Below are 22,058 nucleotides of genomic sequence, written 5' to 3'. Positions count from 1 at the left end.
ACCTTATAGTTTTTGAGAAATACGATTTTTAAGTTTCAAGGGCGAAAATGTCTTTTAAATGCGGAAAATGTCAGTTTTTTTTGCACAGGTAACAATAGTGTATTATTTTCATAGATTCCCCCAAGTGGGAAGAGTTTTACTTACTTCGTTCTGAGTGTGGGAAATATAAAAAAAAAACGACGTGGGGTCCCCCCTCCCAGACCTCTTTAACCCCTTGTCCCCCATGCAGGCTGGGATAGCCAGAATGCGGAGCACCGGCCGCGTGGGGCTCCGCACCCTGACTATACCAGCCCGCATGGTCCATGGATTGGGGGGTCTCGGAAGGGGAGGGGCAGCCAAGCTTTCCCCTCCCCCTCCGAGCCCTTGTCCAATCCAAGGACAAGGGGCTCTTCTCCACCTCCGATGGGCGGTGGAGGTGGAGGCCGCGATTTCCTGGGGGGGAGGTTCATGGTGGAATCTGGGAGTCCCCTTTAAAAAGGGGTCCCCCAGATGCCCACCCCCCCTCCCAGGAGAAATGAGTATAGAGGTACTTGTACCCCATACCCATTTCCTTTAAGAGTTAAAAGTAAATAAACACACAAACACATAGAAAAAGTATTTTAATTGAACAAAAAACATAACCACGAAAAAAGTCCTTTAATATTCTTAATTAACCATTAATACTTACCTGTCCCTTTAAAAGCCAGTTCCCACTCAATATCCTCGGAAATGTTCTATCAGTTACAATGTAACAAAGTTATTACAATGTAACAACTTTGTTACATTGTAACTACGCTGCACCCGACGTCACTCACCGCCGCCGCCGCCGCCGCGTCTGCGCTGCAGGACCCGACAGAGCTCTGAGCTATAGCTCAGAGCTCTCGAAAGCATCTTTGTATTTGGGCTCCAAGGAGCCCCATTGGTCCTTAGCAGACCAATGGGGTTCCTTCTGATTTGAAGGAACCCCATTGGTCTGCTAAGGACCAATGGGGCTCCTTGGAGCCCAAATACAAAGATGCTTTAGAGAGCTCTGAGCTATATAGCTCAGAGCTCTGTCGGGTCCGTGCAGGACGCTAAGTCCCCGCCGGCTCCGCTGCCCTCCCCGCCTCTCCCACATGTCACCCACATGTCACCCACATGTGGGTGACATGTGGGTGACAGATGTGGGCGGGGTGGACAGCAGGAGCTGCGGGGACTTAGCGTCCTGCACGGACGCGTATGCGGCGGCAGAGCGGCGAGTGGCATCGGGTGCGGCGTAGTTACAATGTAACAAAGTTGTTACATTGTAATAACTTTGTTACATTGTAACTGATAGAACATTTCCGAGGATATTGCGAGGGATCATTTATTTAAAGGGACAGGTAAGTATTAATGGTTAATTAAGAATATTAAAGGACTTTTTTCGTGGTTATGTTTTTTGTTCAATTAAAATACTTTTTCTAAGTGTCTGTGTGTTTATTTACTTTAACTCTTAAAGGAAATGGGTATGGGGTACAAGTACCTCTATACTCATTTCTCCTGGGAGGGGGGGTGGGCATCTGGGGGACCCCTTTTTAAAGGGGACTCCCAGATTCCACCATGAACCTCCCCCCCAGGAAATCGCGGCCTCCACCTCCACCGCCCATCGGAGGTGGAGAAGAGCCCCTTGTCCTTGGATTGGACAAGGGCTCGGAGGGGGAGGGGAAAGCTTGGCTGCCCCTCCCCTTCCGAGACCCCCCAATCCATGGACCATGCGGGCTGGTATAGTCAGGGTGCGGAGCCCCACGCGGCCGGTGCTCCGCATTCTGGCTCTCCCAGCCTGCATGGGGGACAAGGGGTTAAAGAGGTCTGGGAGGGGGGACCCCACGTCGTTTTTTTTTTATATTTCCCACACTCAGAACGAAGTAAGTAAAACTCTTCCCACTTGGGGGAATCTATGAAAATAATACACTATTGTTACCTGTGCAAAAAAAACTGACATTTTCCGCATTTAAAAGACATTTTCGCCCTTGAAACTTAAAAATCGATTTTCTCAAAAACTATAAGGTCTTTTTGAAAAAAAAATTTTTCCTCTTATTCCCACTGATCCCCTTAATATACCCTGGGAATTTGGTGTTCCTAAACTTTAAGCAGGCTTTGCTATTAACCGTTAAAGTCGGCGGGTTTTTAAATGTTTACATTTTTCCTTTGAAACTTTAACATCGATTTTCTCAAAAACTATAAGGTCTTTTTGAAAAAAAAAATTTTCCTCTTATTCCTCCTGATCTCCTTAATATATTCTCCAAATTTGAGGCTCTTAGCATTTAAGGGGGCTTTGCTATTAACCCTTAAAGTCGGCGGTTTTTTTATATTATACGGAGCGTTACGGTTAACGCGAAATTACGGTAGCGTTTAATGCGAAATTACGGCATGAACGAAACGCGAAATTTCGCGTTGAAAATTACGCTTACGGTATTTTCAATTACGATTTTAATGGCAATTTCGCTACGCTAATTTCGCATCGTAATCGCAAATTTCGCATGCGTAATTATAGTAATGCGAAATTACGAAAATTTCAGCTCAACTCTAATTTCAAGGCATTTTATTGATGCCAAAGACCACAAAGCTCACTACCTAGGTCATCGAGCAATTGAGTAATTGTGTGTTAGGGTTAGAAAAAGTGTGCGGAGCCAACACCAGCCAAATACATACCCAAGCAACGCTGGTCCATCAGCTAGTATATATATATATATATATATATATATATATATATATATATATATATACTGTGCACAATGTAGACCGCACCGTGCGCACCATTTGCGGGCAAGCATGCGCATGTTGCCAAGTTCTCAGAGCAAGGCACGGCTCAGTAAATGTAGTGTAGCCAGCGGCATTAGGACCCAGTGTTGGAGGAAGGATTGCCCTGACTACAATCCTGGGTCATTCACCGCCAATCACCGACAGGGAGAGCTGACAGGGGGAATTTCTGGCAAACGGAGGACTTGATAAGAGAACAGACACAGCGATAAGTCTCATATCAGCCTCCACTATTATGAATTACATCTATTTTGAAAAAATAATTTGGCTTAAGTGCCTCTTTAAAGGACAGGAGGGGTTAATGGCTGCATTGCTTTATGCAGTGCAGTCATTAACCCCTCCTGGCCCCCCAAGTGCAGTCAATAACTTTTCTGGGTAGACTTATACTTGAGTCATTAAAAAATTCCAGCTTAAAGAATACCTGAAGTGACATGTGACATGATGGGCATGTGTATGTATGTACAGTGCCAAGCACACAAATAACTATGCTGTATTCCTTTTTTTTCTTTCTCTGACTGAAATAGTTAAATATCAGGTATGTAAATGGCAGCCTCAGTCCAGACAGGAAGTGACTACAGTGTGACCCTCACTGATAACAAAATCCCCATTTTATCTCTTTCTTGCTCTCAGAAGCCATTTCTGTGTTTTATAGTTGGAATTTTTTATCAGTGAGGGTCACACTGTAGTCACTTCCTGTCTGAGTCAGGACTGAATCAGCCACTTACATACTGTAACGATCGGTGAAGCACAGAGAGGATCTGATTACCAGTGATCTGCAGAATCACTGGGAATACAGATGTATACCAGATTATACGTGATCTGCAGTATCACTGATAATCCGATATACTAGCTAACCTCTGTTCACCTGAGTAGAGTGTAGTGTTGGGTGTAACAGTAACACTTAGAGGACTAGGCCTCAGTGCAGCAAGGAGTACTGCACAGATTCCTTCCGCAGACCTGAGCTCTCCAAGACGGGAGGAGTCAGACTGACAGTAGGAAGGACAGACTGGAAGTAACCTTCAGGAGGAAGGATTACTAACAGAGTGAGGAACCGCCTCTAACAGTAAGGTCGGTTCTGGAGGTCGGACAAGCCAAGTCGTACACACACGGACAGATAAAGTACAAGATCAGGAGGCAAAGGCGGAGTCAAAGTACAGGCAGGGTTCAGCAACGGGGTATCAGATATATTGGGGTACAAAATCAGGAGGCAGAAGCAGAGTCAAGGAACGAGCCGGGGTTCGGCAACAGAGTATCAGAAATATCGAGGTACAGGATCAGAGTTCAGAAGGGTAGTCAAGGCAGGCAAAAGTCATAACAGATAATCACAATCAAACTAGTACTTTAGCTATCAAAAGAATCTAGCTAAGTGTAGGATTACAGCTCCAGCTGGTCCCGGCACACTTGCGGATCTGACTACGGATCTGGGTGCTTCCACGTATGTGATCGCACGCCAGACAAAGAGCAAGTGAACAACCAGCAGTATATATACTCTAGGACCTTTCCAGGACCTCCCTAATTGCTGGTCCAATGAGAGCAGTGGAAATTGTCAGCTGACCCAGCTGGTCAGCTGACTCCCTTCTAACTGTTATTTAAACTCTGCCTCTGTGCTCGCGCGCGTGTAAGTCTGAATCAGTCCCAGCCACACCAGTACTGTCTAACAATGTATTTTGTGAACCGCTTGCGGGGGCCGCCTCCAATGCGGATTCCGCCGTTCTCAATGCGGATTCCGCCGTACCCAATGCGGATTCCGCCGCTCTGCCTAAGCGGCATGCGGCGGTTTTTCCACGTTGTGACGCCCTGCTGGACGTGGAAACAGCCGCCTCACTTTGAGAGACGACGGCTTTTCTGCGTTTCCTCACAGTACCCCTCCCCCCCCGAGGAGTGGACTCCGGCCAACTCCCACCAGGTTTCTCGGCATGTAAGGCATGAAATTCCCTTCTTAATTCGTCTGCATGCATGCGTGTCCCCGGTACCCATTGCCTCTCCTCAATGCCGTACCCTTTCCAGTGTACGAGGTATTGTACCGAGTTTTGTACAGAGCGTGAATCTAGAATCTTCTCCACCTCATATTCGGGTTGGGCATCTACCAAGACAGGAGGAGGAGGAGTGGGACCCACCTGGACTGCTGGCTTAAGAAGGGACACGTGGAAGGACCTCACCCCCCGCATGCCAGAGGGAAGATCAACGGTGTAAGTAACATCATTGACTTTCTTGACAACCGGGAATGGACCCACAAACCTGGGACCAAGCTTAATCGAAGGCTGTCTTAGGGTCAAGTGACGTGTGGACACCCAGACCAAGTCTCCTGGTCGGAACTTCCACTCCAGCGACCGTCTCTTGTCAGCTTGACCCTTCTGACTCAAAAAGGCCTTCTCCAGGTTACTTCTAACCATCCCCCAAAGGTCCTTCAATGACCTTTGCCAGGCCTCCAGGGCTGGGAATGGAGTGGAGGCTATAGGTAATGGGGAAAATTTGGGTGATCTCCCCGTCACCACCTGAAAAGGAGAGAATCCGGAGGACGAGTTTTTTAAATTATTCTGGGCAAATTCTGCGAAGGGCAGGAATCTGACCCAATCGTCCTGCGCCTCTGCCACATAACACCTTAAAAATTGCTCTAAAGACTGATTTATTCTCTCAGTCTGGCCGTTGGTCTGTGGGTGTCGATAGCCAGATGAAAAAGACAGCTTTATGCCCATGAGGTGGCAAAAAGCTTTCCAGAATCGTGAGACAAATTGGACTCCCTTGTCTGAGACTATGTCTTCGGGAATGCCGTGTAAACGGAAGACATGAGTGATAAACAACTCGGCCAATTCCTGAGCCGAGGGGAGTCCTTTCAAACGCACAAAGTGGGCCATCTTACTAAAGCGGTCAACTATCACCCAAATGACCGCCATACCTTCAGACCTGGGAAGCTCGCCCACAAAATCCATGGACAGGTGGGTCCACGGCTCATTCGGGGTGGGCAAAGGCTGCAAAGTACTGACAGGTGCCAGCTGGGAGGGTTTACTCTTGGCACATATCAAACACTCTTTCACGTATTCCTTGCAATCCGCTGCCAAGGAAGGCCACCAGGCGCATCTGGCTACCAGATCCTGTGTTCTGGATGCCCCAGGATGCCCTGCATTCTTATGCGCATGGAACATCTCAAGAACCTGAAGGCGAAAAGGCAGAGGAACGAACAGGACCCCTGCGGGCTTCCCTTCCGGGATGTCTTGCTGAAAGGGAGCCAACGTCTCCCTCCAATCCTCCCAAGTTCCAGTGGCTGCCAGTATTAATCTCTGGGGAATAATGGTCTCTGGAACGGAGGGCTGTGCTGTCTCTGACTCAAAACATCTGGATAGAGCATCCGCCTTAACATTCTTGCTCCCTGGGGTGTACGTAATAATGAAACTAAACCTGGAGAAGAACAACGACCATCGAGCCTGGCGCGGGCTCAACCTCTTAGCCCCCTCGATGTACTCTAGGTTTTTGTGATCAGTGTAAACCGTGATGGTATGCTCAGCTCCCTCTAACCAATGTCGTCATTCCTCGAAAGCCAATTTGATGGCCAAGAGCTCCCTGTTGCCAATATCGTAATTCCTCTCTGCAGGGGAGAACCTGCAAGAGAAATACGCACACGGGTGCATTCTACCCTGCAAGCCTGACCGCTGAGACAGCACAGCCCCCACCCCAACCTCCGAGGCATCCACCTCCACAATGAACGGGAAAGAGGCATCCACATGTCTGAGGATGGGTGCTGAACAGAATAGGCCCTTCAGGGTGGCAAAAGCCTGTAAAGCCTCAGGAGACCAGTGGGTGGTATCTGCCCCCTTCTTAGTGAGACAGGTAAGGGGAGCAATGACCGTGGAGTACCCTTTTATAAACCGTCTATAGTAGTTGGCGAAGCCAAGAAAGCGCTGAAGGGATTTCAACCCAACCGGCTGTGGCCACTCCAGAACAGCGGAGACCTTGGCAGGATCCATAGATAGGCCCGTGGTGGAAATTATGTACCCCAAGAAAGCGACAGATGTTACTTCAAAGATGCACTTCTCAAGCTTTGCGTATAACGAGTTCTGCCTTAACTGATTCAACACAAACCTCACATGGTTTCTATGTTCAGCGAGGTTGTTGGAGAAGATAAGAATATCATCAAGATAAACTAGAACAAATTTCCCCAACACCTCCCGGAATACCTCGTTAATGAGTTCCTGGAAAACGGCCGGAGCATTACATAGCCCGAAGGGCATCACCAGGTACTCATAATGCCCGTCTGGTGTATTAAAGGCCGTTTTCCACTCATCGCCCCTTCTTATACGTATCAGATTGTACGCGCCCCGCAAATCTAGTTTAGAAAAGATTTTAGCGTCAGTAATCTGAGTGAACAAATCATCTATCAGTGGCAACGGATAGCGATTTTTTACAGTAATCTTGTTGAGACCGCGATAATCGATGCAGGGTTGCAGGCCTCCGTCTTTCTTTTTGACAAAAAAGAACCCTGCTCCAGCAGGTGACCGGGACGGGCGAATGAAACCCTTGGCCAAATTTTCACGGATGTACTCCTGCATGGCCAATTTTTCGGGCCCTGATAGATTGTACAAATGACCCCGGGGAGGTACACAACCTGAACGGAGATCAATGGGACAATCAAAAGGGCGATGTGGGGGCAATTTATCAGCTGCCTTGGGACAGAACACGTCGGAAAATTCAGAGTACTGATCTGGTACCCCTTCCACCTGAATTCTGGTTTGCCCCAAGGTCAACTTCCCCAAACACTGCTGAAAACAACGAGGTGACCAAGTGGTTAACTGACCCGTGGCCCAGTCTATTTGAGGTGAATGAAGTTGCAACCACGGCATGCCTAGGATAATAGTTGAGGTAGACATGTGCAATACAAAAAAACGATAATTGTTCCCCATGCAGTACCCCTATGGTGACCTTCACCTCCGGGGTCTGTGACAGAGCACGATTCCGTTGCAGAGGGGAATCGTCTACTGCCGTGACCTGAATGGGGGGTGTCACAGGAGTGAGAGGAATACCCAACTCCTGAGCAAACTTAAAATTCATAAAATTGGCCGCTGAGCCCGAATCAATGAAAGCCTCAGTGGCCACAGATTTCTTCTCCCATGTAATTGTACAGGGGAGAAGCAATTTCTTTTCTTGAAGGGGTGAAAATGGTGTGCCTAGGGTGTCACCCCCCACTACTCCTAGGCAAACTCGTTTCCCGACTTGTTCGGGCAGTTTCGCACCCTATGCCCTGCTTCTGCACAATACAAGCACAGCTGTTCCGTCATCCTCCGCCTTCGCTCCACCTGGGTCAATTTCGATCGACCAATCTGCATTGGTTCAGGTGGAGGCAAGGCCGGAGGGGATGAGACAGAGGGAGACGGTGTTACTAAGGGTGCAGCAGAGGGTGCCGCATAGGATGCCGCCCTTACACGGTGACTGCCTCGAATTTGCCTCTGATGGCGTAATCGACGGTCGACTCGGATGGCCGATGTGATGGCCTCATCGACTGTCCTGGGTTCGGGCAAAGTTAACATTAAATCGGAGACCTCCTCCGACAACCCAGACAAGAAGTAATCCATCAGGGCAAAATTATCAAATCTGGCAGTGACTGACCATCTGCGGAATTCTGCCGCGTAATCCTCGACTGAGCCTCTGCCTTGCCGCAAAAGTTTGAGCTTGCGCTCAGAGGTAGCCGCAAGGTCAGGGTCGTCGTATATCACGGCCATGGCCTTAAAAAATTCCTCTACCGAAGTTAGAGCAGTATCAGTGGGAGGCAGATTGTATGCCCAGGTCTGGGAGTCACCGGTTAACAATGTTTTAATAAATATGACCCGTTGGGTCTCAGTCCCCGAGGATCGGGGTCTCAGCTCGAAGTATGACAACACTCTACTCCTAAAATTCCGGAAGTCAGACTTGTGGCCGGAAAATTTATCAGGTACAGGCATACGTATGTCATCACTAGGAGAGGATCGCACTGAATCAACTGACGTCTGAAGAGTTTGCACAGAGCCTTTTAGTGCATCAATTAAGGCTTTGTGCTGGCCCAGTGCTTGATGGATGGTATCCACCGAAGTGGCAAGCACAGTCAGAGGGTCAGCGCGTGCGTCCATCAGTATTGTGGTCTGGCGTTCTGTAACGATCGGTGAAGCACAGAGAGGATCTGATTACCAGTGATCTGCAGAATCACTGGGAATACAGATGTATACCAGATTATACGTGATCTGCAGTATCACTGATAATCCGATATACTAGCTAACCTCTGTTCACCTGAGTAGAGTGTAGTGTTGGGTGTAACAGTAACACTTAGAGGACTACGCCTCAGTGCAGCAAGGAGTACTGCACAGATTCCTTCCGCAGATCTGAGCTCTCCAAGACGGGAGGAGTCAGACTGACAGTAGGAAGGACAGACTGGAAGTAACCTTCAGGAGGAAGGATTACTAACAGAGTGAGGAACCGCCTCTAACAGTAAGGTCGGTTCTGGAGGTCGGACAAGCCAAGTCGTACACACACGGACAGATAAAGTACAAGATCAGGAGGCAAAGGCGGAGTCAAAGTACAGGCAGGGTTCAGCAACGGGGTATCAGATATATCGGGGTACAAAATCAGGAGGCAGAAGCAGAGTCAAGGAACAAGCCGGGGTTCGGCAACAGAGTATCAGAAATATCGAGGTACAGGATCAGAGTTCAGAAGGGTAGTCAAGGCAGGCAAAAGTCATAACAGATAATCACAATCAAACTAGTACTTTAGCTATCAAAAGAATCTAGCTAAGTGTAGGATTACAGCTCCAGCTGGTCCCGTCACACTTGCGGATCTGACTACGGATCTGGGTGCTCCCACATATGTGATCGCACGCCAGACAAAGAGCAAGTGAATAACCAGCAGTATATATACTCTAGGACCTTTCCAGGACCTCCCTAATTGCTGGTCCAATGAGAGCAGTGGAAATTGTTAGCTGACCCAGCTGGTCAGCTGACTCCCTTCTAACTGTTATTTAAACTCTGCCTCTGTGCTCACGCGCGTGTAAGCCTGAATCTTGGTGGACTATCAGTCCCAGCCACACCAGTACTGTCTAACAATGTATTTTGTGAACCGCTTGCGGGGGCCGCCTCCAATGCGGATTCCGCCGTTCTCAATGCGAATTCCGCCGTACCCAATGCGGATTCCGCCGCTCTGCCTGAGCGGCATGCGGCGGTTTTTCCGCGTTGTGACGCCCTGCTGGATGCGGAAACAGCCGCCTCACTTTGAGAGACGACGGCTTTTCCGCGTTTCCTCACACATACCTGATATTTAACTCTTTCAGGCAGAGAAATAAAAAAGGAACACAGCAACAGCATTGTTATTTGTGGGCTTGGCACTGTACATACACATGTCTATCTCATCATGTCACATGTCACTTCGGGTATCCTTTAAGAGGGTCAAATTTTGGGGTCGACTTATACACGAGGTCAACTTACATTTGAGTATATACAGGTAAGCCATTTTATTAATTACATTATTTTCACTTCAGTTTCTTTTTAACAATGAATAAGAATAACAAATAACATCTGCATGTGGCTTTAGCTTTACCTCTGACACTCTCCATTATTTAAACAGTGTCTTTCTTCCCCCTCCTTCTGTGCATCACAAGGCATCATTGACCAGGACCAAACCTCCTGTAAAATTCTCATTGATGAGGTGGTGTTTTCATCTTGCGGCATTTTTTCCTTTCTCCCCTGCCAACAAATAAAGGAATATGCATGTGTTGAAGCTGCATTGTGAAAATGTCAAAGCTTGAAGCAGCTTTTGAGCTTCTTGTGAATAGGACACAGTGACACACTGTGCTGTCTGGAGGTATTAACAATGCTTTGTACAGGAAATACTAAAGTGCAATCCATTTTTTTTCCTTTCCTTCATTATTCACTGTATTTTAGTCCAACGGTTAACTCTGGAAGCTGCAAAATAATTCACTGTTGACAAAGAACTGCATTCACCATGACCTGTATGGGTGTTATGAACAAGCGAGGAGAGAATTCTCTTTTCTTCCCCCTTCTGTGACACATTCCTCTGTAAGTATTTTCACTCAGGTATTGTGGTGTAATTATTTGTTCTTCCACATAAAGGTCTGAATGGCTACATCTCTGCAAGGCCAGGGTTAAACAGAGGCAATGGAAAAGCGTGACCTGACACCTTTGCAGCAGAGCTTCTGTAGAACATGCATTGTCTCCTGGGAGGATGTATAGTTATAGAGCAGGCGGTTAAGGCAAAGAAGTCTAAATAACAGACGTGTCAATCATATAAGTGTCAGAACAACAATTAAGGGGAGCCAGCCAGAGGTGTATCAGTAACTCTATAGGCCTCCAAGGCTGTGAGAGATGTGAGCACTAGATAAACTCAAAATATTAATATATTATTATTATGGGAGTTTGTGAGGGGACTGGGAGCTGCAAATTAGAGAGTGGCTGCAGAGCGGCAGCGACTCTGTCTGTGAGGAGGCTGGGAGCTGCAGATTAGAGAGTAGCTGCAGAGCGGCAGCAGCTCTATCTGTGAGGAGGCTCAGAGCTGCAGATTAGAGAGTGGCTACAGAGCAACAGTGGCTCTGTCTGTGATGAGGCTGGGAGCTGCAGATTAGAGAGTAGCTGCAGAGCGGCAGCAGCTCTATCTGTGAGGAGGCTCAGAGCTGCAGATTAGAGAGTGGCTGCAGAGCGGCAGCAGCTCTATCTGTGAGGAGGCTCAGAGCTGCAGATTAGAGAGTGGCTACAGAGCAACAGTGGCTCTGTCTGTGATGAGGCTGGGAGCTGCAGATTAGAGAGTAGCTGCAGAGCGGCAGCAGCTCTATCTGTGAGGAGGCTCAGAGCTGCAGATTAGAGAGTGGCTACAGAGCAACAGTGGCTCCAAGTGGTAGACAGGTTGTATGTGTGCTCATTGTGTATTTGTATCCCATGAGTGGGGTCTGCACTTTTTTGCAGGTAAGCATTCATCTGTTTTTAAGTAGCGCTGTTCATTTCTTTGCTATGTTTGATTTAATTCTGGTCAGCTGCTCCCACTTGTTAGTTTTTCTTTGGTGTATATGCAGAGCCTCTGTTTGGGTTCAAGGTGCGTTTGCAGTTCCTGGGGGGGCTCAGCGCATCTCTGAGCTGAGGCCATTCAGAGGCGGCCTGGTGATGCGCTGATCCCACTTTTTCTGCGCTATCTGTGAGGAGGCTCAGAGCTGCAGATTAGAGAGTGGCTACAGAGCAACAGTGGCTCTGTCTGTGATGAGGCTGGGAGCTGCAGATTAGAGAGTAGCTGCAGAGCGGCAGCAGCTCTATCTGTGAGGAGGCTCAGAGCTGCAGATTAGAGAGTGGCTACAGAGCAACAGTGGCTCTGTCTGTGATGAGGCTGGGAGCTGCAGATTAGAGAGTGGCAGCAGAGCGGCAGCGACTCTGTCTGTGATGAGGCTGGGAGCTGCAGATTAGAGAGTAGCTGCAGAGCGGCAGCAGCTCTATCTGTGAGGAGGCTCAGAGCTGCAGATTAGAGAGTGGCTACAGAGCAACAGTGGCTCTGTCTGTGATGAGGCTGGGAGCTGCAGATTAGAGAGTAGCTGCAGAGCGGCAGCAGGTCTATCTGTGAGGAGGCTCAGAGCTGCAGATTAGAGAGTGGCTACAGAGCAACAGTGGCTCTGTCTGTGATGAGGCTGGGAGCTGCAGATTAGAGAGTGGCAGCAGAGCGGCAGCGACTCTGTCTGTGATGAGGCTGGGAGCTGCAGATTAGAGAGTAGCTGCAGAGCGGCAGCAGCTCTATCTGTGAGGAGGCTCAGAGCTGCAGATTAGAGAGTGGCTACAGAGCAACAGTGGCTCTGTCTGTGATGAGGCTGGGAGCTGCAGATTAGAGAGTGGCTGCAGAGCAACAGCGGCTCTGTCTGTGAGGAGACTCAGAGCTGCAGATTAGAGAGTGGCTGCAGAGCGGCAGCGGCTCTATCTGTGAGGAGGCTGGGAGCTGCAGATTAGAGAGTTGCTACAGAACAACAGTGGCTCTGTTTGTCGGGAGGATAGGAGCTGCAGATTAGAGAGACGATGCAAAGCAGCAACGGCTCTGTCTCTGAGGAGGTTGGGAGCTGCAGATGAGAGCCACTGCAAAGCGGCCCTCTCTGTGAGTAGAGATGTCCCGAACAGTTCACTGGCGAGAAGTATTCTGCAAACATCAGCTGTTCACATTCACAGCGAACAGCAAACATTTTGGAGTGTTTAATTCGCCCCCTATACATTATCATTGAGATAAACTTTGACCCCTTACCTCACAGTCAGCAGACTCATGGCAGCCAATCAGCTAGCACCCCTTCCTGGACCCCCACCCCCTTATCAAAATGCAGTAGTGGTGGCCATATTGGATTCATTCTCAGCTGACTGTTAGTGAGAGCACAGACAGACTTGCTGCAGATAGGTAGGGAAAGCATTAGCTAGGCCTGTGTTCTTGTTCCTTACTTGCTGTGAAAGCACTTCAAACAGCCCTCAATAGCACATTGGTCTCCTTTGTTTTTTTGTGTGTGACTCTCCACAGCCCACTGACACCCAGAGCTGTGTGCACACAGCACACTACTGCTGTTGCCTCATTAAGTTGCAGGCATCGAACCACTCCAATGCATTATTATTTCACTGTATTCTGATAGTACCATTGCAAGTGATGAAAAACAACTTTTTCATCACTTGTGTGGCCAGAAACAGTCTTTGTAGGTTTTAAAATTCGCCTGCTCTATGGTGGTTTGTCAGATTCGCCTGTTCGCGAACATTTGCGGAGCTATGTGTTCGCTAATAGAAAATTCTATGTTCATGGCATCTCTATCTGTGAGTAGAGATGTCCCGAACGGTTCGCCGGCGAACGGTTCCTGGCGAACTTCGGGTGGTCCGCTTCGCCGGCGAAGGCAAACTTTCCCAGAAGTTCGATTCGCCCCATAATGCTCTATGAGGGTCAACTTTGACCCTCTACATCACAGTCAGCAAGCACATTGTAGCCAATCCGGGTACACTCAGCCCTGGAGCCCCCCCTTATATAAGGCAGGCTCTGGCGGCCATTACACTCACTCGTGTGCCTGCTGCTAGTCAGAATAGGGCGAGCTGCTGCAGACTTGTTCTCCTAGGGACAGATTAGTCAGGCTCTTGGCTTGTCAACTTGCTCCTAGCTGAATCTTATTGCTTAAATAGCACCCCTCATTGAACAGCTCTTTTCAGAGCTAATCCTGTTGTGATTTTTTTTCCTGTGTGTCAAACTGACACGTGTGTTGTTGCATAGACAGCATTGCTAATTCATACAGTGTGTGCCACTGCAAGCAGCCCAGCAGCACATTCAGTGACTACCTGTGTGTGTGACAGGGAGCTGCGCATTGTACTACACAGTACTGCATATACCTACTACTACCTGTTGTGTTTAGTTAACCCACCTCATCACTGCATATACCTACCTTTGTGTTGAGAAAACTCACCTCACTGCATATAACTACCTTTGTGTTGAGTGAACTCACCTCACTGCATATAACTACCTTTGTGTTGAGTGAACTCACCTCTCTGCATATAACTACCTTTGTGTTGAGTGAACTCACCTCTCTGCATATAACTACCTTTGTGTTGAGTGAACTCACCTCAGTGCATATAACTACCTTTTGTGTTCAGTGAACTCACCTCACTGCATATAACTACCTTTGTGTTCAGTGAACTCACCTCACCTCACTGCATATAACTAGCTTTGTGTTGAGTGAACTCACCTCAGTGCATATAACTACCTTTTGTGTTCAGTGAACTCACCTCTCTGCATATAACTACCTTTGTGTTGAGTGAACTCACCTAACTGCATATAACTACCTTTGTGTTGAGTGAACTCACCTCACTGCATATAAGTACCTTTGTGTTGAGTGAACTCACCTCACTGCATGTAACTACCTTTGGGTTGAGTGAACCCACCTCACTGCATATACCTAGCATCCCCCGAGATGGACAAAATGGACAAACCAGGTAGAGGAAGAGGTAGAGGCAGACCCAGAGGAAGGCCACCTGGCACTGGCAGGTCTGTGCGAGGTGGTGTTGCTGTGATTTCGTGTGGACCTGGCCCAAGATACAGTGCTCAGAAGAAGGCACGTGCCATCACTTCCCAAAATTGGGAGGACGTGCTTGAGTATTTAACACAGAACACCTCATCTCCCGCAGCCACCAGCGCTACAACACGCACCACATCCGCTGCATTTGACACTTCACAAGAGTTATTTGGTGTGGAAATCACTGATTCACAGCCAATACTGCTACAACAAGATGAAGGTGCTAAGCAAGTTACCCCACCTCATACGTCTGAGTTAGGTGGCGATCAGGGGCATAGCAATAGGGGTTGCAGAGGTTGCGACCGCTTCGGGGCCCTTGGACCAGAGGGGCCCCGAAGGGCCCTCCCTCAACTACAGTATAAGCTCTCTTTTGGTCCTGTGCTCATAATAATTACTTCTATAGATACTTTGAACAGTGGTAATCATTAACAAACTGTTCCCCATCCTCTTCTTGCACCTCTAACACTGTAGTTGCCATTGGCAGGTTTTGGTGCCGCCATATCAATTGTTATATGTATAGAGTGCTTGGGGGGGGCCCCATTGTAAAACTTGCATCAGGGCCCACAGCTCCTTAGCTATGCCACTGGTGGCGATAGTATGGATGTAACGTGTGAGGAAGGGGATGATGAAGCACCTAATGTTGGTGCAGTTGTGGAGGTGTCTGAGGAAAGCAAAGCTGGGCAGGAGGATTATGATGACGATTATACGGATGCCACGTATGTTCCCAATAGAGGAGATGACCAGGGGGACAGTTCAGAGGGGGAGCCAGAGAGGAGTAGGAGGAGAAGAGTCCATGAAAGAAGCAGAGAGAGCTCGTCCTCAGAAACAGCTGGGGGCAGTGTCCGGCGCCATGTATCGCCAGCTATGGACACGCAGCCAACATGCCCTTCAAGGTCAGCTGCTGATGCCACCGTAGTGCCATCACCCCAGGGGGGCTCAGCGGTTTGGAAATTTTTTAACGTGTGTACCTCACATTGGAGCAAAGCCATCTGTTCTCTCTGCCTCCAAAAATTGAGCCGTGGAAAGGCCAACACTCACGTAGGAACAAGTGCCTTACAAAAACACCTGGAGAAAAGGCACAAACAGCTACGGGAAGAACACCTGAGAAAAAGCAGCACCAAAAAGACAAGCCACCCTCCTTCTCCTCTTCCTCCTTCAGGTGCAGCATCTTCAGCCGCTTTCTCCCGTGCACCTTCACAGCCACCCTCCTCCACACCGCCTCTGCCCTTGAGCGGTTCCTGCTCCTCTGCCCACAGCAGTAGCCAGGTGTCCATGAAGGAAGTCTTTAAACGGAAGAATATATTGGTAGGTGAACAGAGGCGCCGGAAGGATAAAAGTACATACATTTTTTTTAAAAATTGCTGGGAGGAAGTGGTGGACTCGCCTCCGTTAAAGCACACACCAAGGACTGTAAATATATAGATATACACATTTATTGAAAATACCCCAAAGATGCAACGCGTTTCGAGGGCACAGCCCACTTCTTCAGGCAATAAGCAGGGGATAAACAACTGTAAACAAAAGACAGAGGCATAGCTATAAATGTTGCCATAAAAAGATACAAATTGATTATTATTTAGTGTAATAAGAATAGTATTTCAAACATAGTGTTTAGTGATATGTTATAGTAGGGGGGTGATTGCAAGGAATGGGTCGGTGTAAACTACATAATGTGTATGGGGGAATGGACTAGATAACAGTGGTAAAAGGTAGTTAGTAAATCAGATTAAGTTGGTATCAAATTGACCGCTTTAGGTATATTTCAGTAGAAGGTAGGGAATGGAATAAGTTGTAGCTGGCAAGAGAGAAAAAAAGGCATGTGTAGTGGTTAAAAATAAAGATAAAGACTTACCAGCATTTCAGTTATAGCAAGCAGAGCACCTCTGTACTGTTGTGAGGTCGCTTGCTGCTTTAAATGTGTTAATGCTGGCAGCTCTGGCCTATCCAGAAGCTGCTCCAGTGTGGGTGGGTGGAGTCAGTGGCCATGATGACAGAGAGTCCTCCAATCAGCTGCTGCCAGCTTTAAGGAGTAGATTGGTGTGCATGCGGTCTCACATAATATGCATGCTTTCTCTGCATGCACAGGGCGGTGTTGTCAGTGGGTGGAGTCAGTGGCCATGGGGACAGAGAGTCCTCCAATCAGCTGCTGCCAGCTGTAAGGAGTAGATTGGTGTGCATGTGGTCTTACATAACATGCATGCTTTCTCTGCATGCACAGGGCAGTGTTCAGAAAGGGAACATGGAGCACAGTGGTGTGTTTGCTGCCATCTAGTGGTTCAAAAGAACAAGTACAGTGAAAAGACTTTAAATGTCATTATACATGCTGAAAGATAATGAAGATAAAAGCATGAACAATGCCCGGCTTTTTACTATTGGTAAATAAAATAGTGTATACTTCTGGAATTAATAAAAAAATAATAAAATAATATATATATATATATAATATATATATATATATATATATATATATATATATATATATATATATATATATATATATATATATATATATATATATATATATATATATATAAAAATATAATAAAGATTATAAAAAAATAATAAAAATTTATAATAAAAAATAATGTGAATATGACATGAAGATATAAGCATAAAATCGAAGAACGCATAAAAAACATAAAAACAATTGTAATATATCCAAAATATGAGGAGGCCATTGGCAAAAATTGTCCAGGCCAGGTAATATATAGTGTATAATCCTGTCTACGGTTTTGATATCGTAGACGAATGTTTGCAGCTGCAATAATTATCATTGTATTAGAATGATGATAATAATAGTCATAATGAAGATAATAATAAACATCAGTAATAGAAGATAAGATATAAGAGAGCGACCAAGATAAAAGCAAAACTTTTGACAGGGATGGTTAGTGGATTTTTTCTATAACTTCGTTAAGGCCCTCCGGGGATAGGGTTCTTAATGTCTGTATCCAGAACATTTCGTGTTTTTTGAGGAGATCAAATGCATTTGGTTTTCTTGTATCCACTGAGTCAATCAGTGTAATATTGAATAGCAGTGGATTGCTTTTGTGATGGGTGCTGAAGTGACGTGACACACTGTGAAGGGGAAATTGTTTAATGATATTTCTTTTATGTTGTCCTATTCTGCTGCGTACTAATTTGGTGGCTCTCCCCACATACTGGAGCCGGCACGGGCAGGAGATGAGATAGATGACATATTTGGAGTCGCAAGTAAACCGTTTTTTTCAAAGGGAAATTGCAGTTGGTACTGGTTGAAGAGAATGATACACTAGTGTTGATGAATTGGCAGGCTGTGCAGCGGGTCTTGTTACATGGAAAGCAGCCTGGTTTGAGTGGTTCTGAATGAGTGGGCAGGGGCTGTGTGGGCGGACGCAGTTTACTGGGTGCAAGAATGTTGCGGAGATTGGGAGCTCTCCTATATGTGATGGATGGTGCTTTGGGTAATAGCGGTCTTAAGAAGGGGTCCTGCATCCGGATCTCCCATCTGTTGGTAAGAATGTCACGAATGTGCGAATGCTGGGCATTGTATTGAGTGATGAACCTTGGAGGGCCTGTGTTGTTAGTTAGTTTTGCATCAGTACTCGGGGGGTTGGGGCGTTTGGCTTTAAATTTAGCGTTTTTTATCAAGGTCTTAGGATATTGGCGGTCCGTGAATTTTTTGGTGAGGATATTGGATTGGATGTCATATTGTGATGAATCTGTGCAATTCCTGTAGATTCTCCTGAACTGACTGTATGGTGTATTGGTAATCCAGGGGTGATGATGGAAACTTTTGAAGTGAATGTAATTATTGGCATCGACCGTTTTGAAATAAGTTTTTGTTTTGATGTGATTCGATTCGATGTATAGGGTAAGGTCAAGGTATTCTATGGAAGATGTGTGATGGTGGTATGTAAATTGTAACCCTGCTGGGTTGGAATTAAGATAATCAATAAAATGTGGGATGGTAGAAATGTCGCCTTTCCAAATAAAAATAAGGTCATCAATGTAACGTCTGTAAAATACTATATTATTGAAAAACTGGTTGCCAGGGGAGAGTTTCATTTGTTCGAGGTAACCCATCGTGAGATTAGCGTACGATGGGGCAAACAAACTCCCCATCGCCGTTCCGCTAATCTGATGGTAAACTTGTTCATTGAATGTGAAGATATTATTCTGAAGGGTAAATTCAGCGCATTGTAGCAGAAACGTTTGTTGTGTTGTAGGCATGGAGGGATTGGAGGCTAGGAAATATTGTAGTGCGCTGAGGCCGAATGGATGGGGGATGTTGGTGTAGAGGGCAGAAACGTCACATGTCAGCCAGACATAGTCAGGCTGCCAGGGGACATCCTGCAATAAACAAATGAGTTGCTGAGAATCTTTGAGGAATGATGGAAGGGACTGGACATGTGTTTGTAAATGATGATCAAGAAATTTGGAGAGATTGCTGGTGATTGAGTTGACTCCTGAAATAATCGGTCGGCCAGGAGGTTTATGGAGACTTTTATGGATTTTGGGTAAATAATAAAAGTTCGAAGTGGTTGGTTGGGTGTTGATTATAAAATTATTTTCATTTTTGGTGATGATGTTGGATAAAAAGGCATTATTGATAAAAGTTTTCAATGTGAGGTTAAGCGCGGGTGTTGGGTCTGATGTCAAGATTTCGTAATGTGTGGGGTTGTTGAGGAGTCTAGCTGCTTCATCTAAGTAGTCGGACCGATTGAGTATGACAATGCCACCCCCTTTGTCGGCTGGTTTGATGATGAGATTATGATTTTTTTGTAAGGATTTAATAGCAGAGGTTTCGTTACGGTTGAGGTTGGAATTTAATCTCTAAAACACAGACTAGCCTTAAATTCAATTTCATCCCAAATGGACCGCCTGCATCGTTACAAAAAACTGCCACAAATTCAACCCAGTCAGAACAAAAAAATTCCCCGGCATCCAAACCACCAGAGGCCACCCCCAGCTCACCCATCAGGGCATCCCAGATCAGCATCTACAACTCAGATCCAGACTCACCAAGCCCGCCAGACAATTCCAGCCTAAAATCACCCACAAACATGATTTCCGTTCCCCTGGTAAGTAGCAATACCACCAGTCCACATACACAAAATACCATAACCAATATTTTCCCCGTGCTCCCTTCCACCAACCCTATATCTATCAATGATTCAGCTAACAACACCCTAACTTCCTCTTTTTTAGAGCTCCCCTCAGCTTTGTCACAAAACATCCTCACCACCCAACTACCGAGTCCCCGTTCAGAGAAGGTATATCTCCAGCCTCCGAACAAATCAAAACGCCAATTACCAGACCTAGAAAAAGAGGAAGTCGAGGAAAAAGGAAAAAGAAGCAAACCCCAATCACACAAAACTCCCTGACCCCTAAAAATAAATGTATCTTCAATTGGTCTGACCATACCCTCAATGCACATGAAACGGCAGTATTGGAGAAAGGTCTTTCCTTCTGTCCTACCAACCAAATCAACACTTTTGAACTCTTTGCCGATCTTAACAGCTATATTCGAAAGCTCACTTTAAAAAGGCATTTTGCAATAAAATCTTTCAAACCCAGCTCTGACCCCGATCCCCTCTCACTCATAATCACGAACAATGACGCCCTACCCATCTCATTCATTACACAAGCTGAACTAAACACTGAAAAATACGTTACCACACAACTGAAAGGTAGATCACGATTCTATCCAGTGGCCTCCAAGGGTCACTTCATTGATACATTCTACTCCATGGTACTCAATGATCTACAAACTTTACACAACAATCCACCTCCACTAAATTCCAACCTCAACCGTAACGAAACCTCTGCTATTAAATCCTTACAAAAAAAATCATAATCTCATCATCAAACCAGCCGACAAAGGGGGTGGCATTGTCATACTCAATCGGTCCGACTACTTAGATGAAGCAGCTAGACTCCTCAACAACCCCACACATTAAGAAATCTTGACATCAGACCCAACACCTGCGCTTAACCTCACATTGAAAACTTTTATCAATAATGCCTTTTTATCCAACATCATCACCAAAAATGAAAAGAATTTTATAATGAACACCCAACCAACCACTCCGAACTTTTATTATTTACCCAAAATCCATAAAAGTCTCCATAAACCTCCTGGCCGACCGATTATTTCAGGAGTCAACTCAATCACCAGCAATCTCTCCAAATTTCTTGATCATCATTTACAAACACATGTCCAGTCCCTTCCATCATTCCTCAAAGATTCTCAGCAACTCATTTGTTTATTGCAGGATGTCCCCTGGCAGCCTGACTATGTCTGGCTGACATGTGACGTTTCTGCCCTCTACACCAACATCCCCCATCCATTCGGCCTCAGCGCACTACAATATTTCCTAGCCTCCAATCCCTCCATGCCTACAACACAACAAACGTTTCTGCTACAATGCGCTGAATTTATCCTTCAGAATAATATCTTCACATTCAATGAACAAGTTTACCATCAGATTAGCGGAACGGCGATGGGGAGTTTGTTTGCCCCATCGTACGCTAATCTCACGATGGGTTACCTCGAACAAATGAAACTCTCCCCTGGCAACCAGTTTTTCAATAATATAGTATTTTACAGACGTTACATTGATGACCTTATTTTTATTTGGAAAGGCGACATTTCTACCATCCCACATTTTATTGATTATCTTAATTCCAACCCAGCAGGGTTACAATTTACATACCACCATCACACATCTTCCATAGAATACCTTGACCTTACCCTATACATCGAATCGAATCACATCAAAACAAAAACTTATTTCAAAACGGTCGATGCCAATAATTACATTCACTTCAAAAGTTTCCATCATCACCCCTGGATTACCAATACACCATACAGTCAGTTTAGGAGAATCTACAGGAATTGCACAGATTCATCACAATATGACATCCAATCCAATATCCTCACCAAAAAATTCACGGACCGCCAATATCCTAAGACCTTGATGAAAAACGCTAAATTTAAAGCCAAACGCCCCAACCCCCCGAGTACTGATGCAAAACTAACTAACAACACAGGCCCTCCAAGGTTCATCACTCAATACAATGCCCAGCATTCGCACATTCGTGACATTCTTACCAACAGATGGGAGATCCTGATGCAGGACCCCTTCTTAAGACCGCTATTACCCAAAGCACCATCCATCACATATAGGAGAGCTCCCAATCTCTGCAACATTCTTGCACCCAGTAAACTGCGTCCGCCCACACAGCTCCTGCCCACTCATTCAGAACCACTCAAACCAGGCTGCTTTCTATG

At 46.3% G+C, this 22,058-nt stretch overlaps 1 long non-coding RNA gene across 2 annotated transcripts in view; it reads right to left on the bottom strand.

Annotated features, from left to right (window-relative positions):
* LOC137525608 (uncharacterized) overlaps positions 1–22,058 on the bottom strand; it is a 239,727-nt gene that overhangs the window by 172,327 nt on the left and 45,342 nt on the right. For both annotated transcript variants that reach the window (XR_011022953.1, XR_011022952.1), the window contains one exon: positions 10,309–10,454. This is a non-coding gene — a long non-coding RNA (uncharacterized lncRNA). The remainder of the gene's footprint in view (positions 1–10,308; positions 10,455–22,058) is intronic.

The sequence above is a fragment of the Hyperolius riggenbachi genome, chromosome 7 (genome assembly GCF_040937935.1).
Source record: "Hyperolius riggenbachi isolate aHypRig1 chromosome 7, aHypRig1.pri, whole genome shotgun sequence".
NCBI lineage: Eukaryota > Metazoa > Chordata > Amphibia > Anura > Hyperoliidae > Hyperolius > Hyperolius riggenbachi.
This window is presented reverse-complemented; position numbering and strand designations above follow the sequence as displayed.